The sequence below is a fragment of the Onychomys torridus genome, unplaced genomic scaffold (assembly GCF_903995425.1).
Source record: "Onychomys torridus unplaced genomic scaffold, mOncTor1.1, whole genome shotgun sequence".
In the NCBI taxonomy this organism is placed as follows: Eukaryota; Metazoa; Chordata; class Mammalia; order Rodentia; family Cricetidae; genus Onychomys; species Onychomys torridus.
The window spans coordinates 1-6,572 of NW_023412556.1; the positions used below are offsets into that span (position 1 = coordinate 1).

Here is a 6,572-nt window from a genome sequence, read left to right on the forward strand (position 1 = left end):
GCAAACAATACAGCCAAGAAACCACAGGTATAACAATACAGCCAAGAAACCACAGGTATAACATGCCATATTGCCTCATCTGAGATTCTATTACTGGAGTGTGTTATGCTCCTGAGTTTAAGTGAATGAACTGGTAATTTCCCATGTCCTTCACGGACTGTATTTTTATTTTTGCTTGCTACATTTTCTCCTAGAACGAAACAGGTATAAACATCTGGCCATAGAATTTGGATCCTCTTAACAGTGCCTTACATATTTATCTTATTTCTAATTAGAAGTTATTTGTTCAAATAGTTCTGTCTCTCCAAAAGTTACCTCTATTTGTCTAAAGAGAGACTGCTGACCTGTTACAGAACCACTAATTCTTCTAAAAAGTTACTTTCTACCTAAAACCAATTCAAAACATCAACATTCTCCAGAGAGCTAATCAATACTTTTCTGCTTTTGTACTCAGTTTTCTCTTTCTTCATTTGGGAATAGTCACCATGTCTCATTGCTGAGAATCTCTTCCCTAACAAATGCCGCTCTTGCAGGAATCAGGAGCTCTTGCTTCAGTGTCTCCTACAAAGAACCAACAGCCAAGGCTGGAAAGTGAGACTTAATATTAAATGATTTGGGCCACAGGACCAATTTAAAGCTCATGTGTCTAAAATAAATTATTTACTTGTAATTAATTTATACATGGGATTAGCCATGCTGACATATACCAAGGAACTACACATACATAAATTTTAAAAAAAAGAACATTCTATGAACAATCCTGAAGAGGTCACAGAGCACTCAAAGTAGGGGCATTCAGTTCACAGTAACTTGTATAATTAAATACACTAAAAACAAGGACACAGAGCTTGGGAGTACACAGAGGATGTTGTTTTACTGTTTTCTTCATTTTGATGGTATTGCTTTCCTGTCTTCAGGAGGGAAGACCTTGACTTCAAAAGTAACAAAATATTTCAGGAGGGAATTTACATCTTTCAGTTCTAAATAGTACTCTTGGGCAATTTTCTCAGCAGTCCATGTTTCTGGAGAAAGTTTATGATTATTGAGAAGTGTCAATGCTTCTACAACAGAAATTTTGCCTTTGGGAATGTCCATGACACTCTTATCCAAGTGATGTCCGATGGGAAGTCTGAATTCCTTCGGTTTTTGCTGGTAGTTCACCATCTTTTACCTAGTACCAAACAAAAGGGCTTTAGGATAAAAGATTTACATCTCCCATGATCCTGAAGTCTATACTGTTTCTTTTCAAAGAAACCCATCTATACTTCCTCAAAACTGTATTTTCTCACTGTAGTTGTCTTTTCCTAGTTATAGCTTGCTCTAAGAAATGCTCTAGAAATTGTAACTGAATGCATGTCATTTACTCACCTCCACTTAGCATTATTAATCTCAAAAGGTGAGATACAAATGTTCTAAAACCCAAAACTTCTGAACCCCACCATGATGCCTCAAGTTGGAAATTTTCACATTCTTAACTTCTGTGATGATCAGCAGTGAAAATGCAAGTATACGAAGAATAACCCCTCAACTCGCTTTCAGGCTTTGTAAGTTGTATATGAAATATAAATGAATTTCATGATTAAAATTGGAAAACTGCCATAAAGATGCTTCATAATGTACATACAAATACTCCCAAATCAGATCGGTACGACTTCTGGTCCTAAGCGCTCAGGTAAGGAAACCTCAACTTGCACATTAAAAGAATGAGAGTTGGTTAAAGTGGCCCAGTTTCAGAAGCACGGCATTCCTAACAATGCTGTAATAGCTTACTTGAAAACTTTTCCATCCTTCCCTCACTGATGAACTGTTACCTCGATGTCAGATGAAACAACCCTTTTCCTCTCCTAGTTGCTCTGGTTAGTCTTACCACAGTGCATCACCTAAGCTGTTCCAAGCATTCCCTTTTTCTTCTCATTTTCAACTGTACCTGCCTACACACTTCTTGGCCAACATATAAAATTTTATCTTCACTTCCTTTTGAAAACTCTCAAACCCAAAGCCTCTTTAAATCAGCCCTGTAACTGAGTTAAAGCTGAAATGATAAATCCGCCCTAATGACCCCAGCTGCTTTATTCAGATGCACTCTTCAGCAGTCACCTGAACTAACTACAGCAGCTCACCATACCTGACTCAAACTGCTGACTCGAATACATGAATCTACCTGCAACCACCAAGGCCCTACCCCTCAGCTTCCATGCTAAATCTTCCCCAGTTTCCATCCATACTTCCAGGTTTCTTCCATTTTCCTAGTGGCTCTTGTCCCTTCTGCTGCTCATTAAGTTCCAACTACATCTTCTTTGTCTTTTTCTTTTTTCTTTTTTTTTTTTGGTGACAGGGTGTCATGTATGCTGGGCTGGCCTTGAATTTCTGGATCTTCACTCACTCCCTACCTCCCATTTTGGACCACATATCAAAATCTGTGGCTCCAAACCAAGACCTTTCTTTGGGTATTTAAGCCCCAAATCCCAAATGACTAATGGGCATCACTACTTGGACCTGTATACACCTCAACTTCAGTGTGTCTAATACTGAACCTACCAATCTACCTGCTTCCAAGTCCATGTTTAAAACTCTGTATCTAACCTATGAACAGATACTGTTCATACTATCTCCCAAGTCTCTCTTGATCCCATTCTCTTATCCTCTATACCAATAAACCACCCTAGACCATGCCAGGGCCATGTGAAGGAACTATCAAAAGACATCTAGCAGGTTTCTTCTAACTAGATAATTTTGTTCCCTCCTAACTCACTCTCAAACCTAACAGCACTTTCCCCCACATTAAACTAAACTCTTCAAAGACTCTCCAAAGCCCTTCTAATATAACTACAACTGCTTGGCATGCACTTTCATGATCCAGCTGTAATCCAAATCCTTCACTTTCCCCTGGCCACGTACACTCTAATCAGTCTCCAGACCACCACCCATTCCACTTTCATATCCCCACCTGACACTCACACTTGTGAATGCCTTTGAATCCCTAAATCTCAAAGTGTCTCTCATCCTCCAAACCCAGTAGATCCACCTCCACTCCATACATACCAGATTTTCCTTTTCCCTTCAGCATTTTGTATTAAAAAAAATTTTTTTAATGAAACTGAATGTCCTCTCTTCATTTAGTAGGAAGGCAGAGAACTACAAATTCCACATAGGGATATGAAAAAAAAGAAACTGAAAAACTAATTTCTAGCAGAAATAATAAATAACTAGTAATATAGGGCTAGTTGCAAAATAAAAATCACTGATTTTCCCATATATTAAAACTAGGGGATGAAAATTCTACTTAATAGAAACAACTTCCCTCTCTTCCTCAAAGACTCAACAATTAAAGGATGTTAATCTTTTTCTAGTTAGCCTATGAATCCTAATCTAACTACAGTCCAATTTAAACAAGGGTTAATGAAGACACTGACAGTGTGATTCCAAGTTCATTTAGAAAAAATCATTTGAGAAGAGACAAGAAGCTTTTTAGGTCATAATAGTCACCAGGATTTATTATAGCGCCCTATTAATTGAGGTAGTATGCATCTAGTAGTAAGAAGCAAAAGCAAATACATAAGTCTATAAAGAGAAGAAGGGAAAGGAATTAGTAAATAAATTACACATTTAGGTGACTGACACATATTTGAAGAGGTTAAACTGATCTCTTATACTAAACTCTAATACTAAACACCAAGTAAATATCTTTACATAAAATCACAAAAACATATGCTCAGCATAAATGAAAAACAGTATTTCTAAGTACTGCTCCGTGTCAGCTTAAAAATATCATACTATCGCCATCAATCGATGCATCCTGAATTGAGACTCTGGTAATAACGAAATCCTACAGTCACTATTAAATTATGAGTATTACATAAGTAACTGCAATCGTAAAGTCTTTTGCCTACCATTTGGCAGTACAAAAAACTTTAGAATGCAAAAGACGTTGAGAGCTGTGGCTGGCACTTCCTCATCATTTAATCTAACTCTGCACCTTGATCACGATGGTCGATGGTCGCCTCCCTGATTCCAACTTCAATTCACACTCCTGGCCCAGGTTTAAATGTCACTCCCTCCAGCAGTCCCTACTTCCCGAGGGCCCGGGATAACACTGTGGCTGTAGAGCTGCTCATCTGCTTAATGTCGGTGGCCCACAGTATCACAGGCCTCAGAGAGTACGACCAAGGTCGGTTCTACCACTACACAGAAACACTTATACCTGACACATGTGACATGCCCACCATTCCAGCATATCATATGAACTGACACATAATATTACATATCCTGTCCGGACACCCTTAAAAACGCAAACATGCCCCCACAATCCCCTAACCAGAAGCTGTCCTAAGGTAAGTGCACCTCAACCTATAGACATGAAAAGAGCTTTAAAAGCCATCTTTTGTCACCCAGGTAACCACTAAAAGTACCTTAACCAACCCCACAACTTCTGCGAACAACCTTTCACACAGGTGCATTTAATCAATCCCTGTTGGCATTCCCCAAGTATCCAATGACCAAGTCCTGTGTCTCAGTCGCTGTGCTCCCCACTGACACTTCCGGACCCCCCCTCCCCACATCTGCACTGTGTGTCCCCGGTTGCCCTGTTTTTCTAGATCACTTCCTCGGGCCTCCAAAATGCACCTTTGACTCAATGAAAGCATACGTTACCGGCAGGGAAGACACCGGATCTTTGGAATCGACATAGACATCTTTTAGTAACAACAACAGCTCGTTATCTTTTCTAGAAACTTCCTCTTTGATTTCTGGATGCTCTAAGAAAAGAAAAAGGAAAGAAAAAAAAAAAGGCCATAATTTTTATTATTTTTTTTAAAGGAAACTATCTCGAAACCCGTAAACGCGTAAGACGATTTTAAATTTTTTTTAAAAGAAACAATCATCTGGACAGCTAGTGTGCGTGCGTGGGGGACGACACCCGGCGCCGCCACCGTGCCCGCGCGGGGACGACCTCAATGTCACCGGAGGCCCGGGACACTCACGGCTCAGCTGCTCGCGCAGGAGGCTGCGGGTGGACGGGTGCTTGGGGGCCGTGGAGGGCTTCATCTTGCTCAGCTCCCGATCCGCCCGGTTCTCCAGGTTGAAGTTCCTGAAGGCGCGGGTCACCCGAGCCCCCATCGCTACACCATGCTGCCCGCGGGTCACCGCGCACGTGGGAGGCGCCGGCGCGGGTGACCTCTGTGCGCACGGAGCATGCCCGCGCCCGGGCTCAGGCGCCGGGAAGCCGCCGAGGACGCGCTCGTCGCCCCCTGGCGGCCGGGAGGACGCACGCTGGGTTCCGCCGCCCGCCTGCCGGGGCGGGGGACGCCTGCGCAGACGCGTGTCGGCGGCGTTGTCAGGGACGCTCTCGGAGAAGGAGCCGAGCGGCTGCAGCAGCCCACGTGACTGCAGGGTTGCGAAATTCCGGGTTGAGGCAGTCTAAGGCGGAGATCTTGCAACCCTTTCCAAGGACAGTGCGAGGGTCAAGGTTCTGAACTTACCTGCCTCTGCTTTTGAAAAAAAACAAGAAGGAGGAATCTTTGTTCTCAGCCGCTTTTCCACTTCGACAGCTCTGAGTGTCCTGTGCCTTGCCTGTGCACTCCACAGTTTTTTGTTTTTGTTTTCTGACACCCATTTCCCAGTCACATTGTTCCTAATGCTATGAATTTTAAGGTTTCCTTTCTTACTACTAATTTGACCTGTTCCTCCATGAGCACCGAATCACCCTGCTCTTCTCCGTCCCATTTCTCAGCTCTGCTGGCTCTCTGAGTCTCAGCAATCTTGAGAGAGCCTGGTGTAACTTGTGCTTTAATAGTGTATTTGCAAAAAAATCAACATATTCTTTCTTCCCTTCCCCTCCTCTTCCACTGCCCCTTCATTTCTTTCTTCTTTTTCATTTCTGAATGGATTCCTCTCATACTGAATTTATTTAAAATTATTTAGAAATAGTGAAATTGACCCATAAAGAAATATTGTGATTGACCCATAAGTTTTTTAAAGCCTACCAAAAACAACAACAACAACAACAAAAATATGTTTCCTAATTAATAATATTCTCCTAGACTGTGGCTGCAAAAACTTAGCTGTTTGATTAAATGAAATAGACTGGTTGTGTCTAACCAATTTAAAGCAAACGAGGGATTTAATTTTCTAAATGACTATTCTTAATTAGACTGCACCACCATCTTAGGAAAAACATTAGAGGGTAAAGTTCTCACTGTTGCTTATCATGAAACATTTCTCTGGTGACTGCTATAAGGAATATATTGGAAGATGTAACATATAGAAGCGAAAACCTGTGTTCTCTGAGTTAATTGGTTAGTTATCCTGAAGGTGGCAGGCTGCTCCAAGATTTCCATCTTAGAGGTTTTAAGCAAGTTCGTAATTCAGTGAATTTTTTTAAACCAGTTTCTCTGCATGCCAAGGGATGTCCGTTGACTTCATGAAGCTGTTGTGCTTTAAGAATTATAGTAGCAGTTCCATTCACTGCCTGTTAAAGTGTTTCAAACGTGAAAAACCTCATTGTCATGTGATTCCACCAAACTTAGGGCAACAAGAAAGTAACCTTACACAGGAGTTTCCCATAAGTCCAGGGC

The 6,572-nt window shown here is 41.5% G+C and overlaps 1 pseudogene; it reads right to left on the reverse strand.

Moving 5' to 3' along the window:
- Nucleotides 1-885: 885 nt before the first annotated feature.
- Nucleotides 886-5,226, reverse strand: LOC118575703 (annotated as a pseudogene).
- Nucleotides 5,227-6,572: the final 1,346 nt, after the last annotated feature.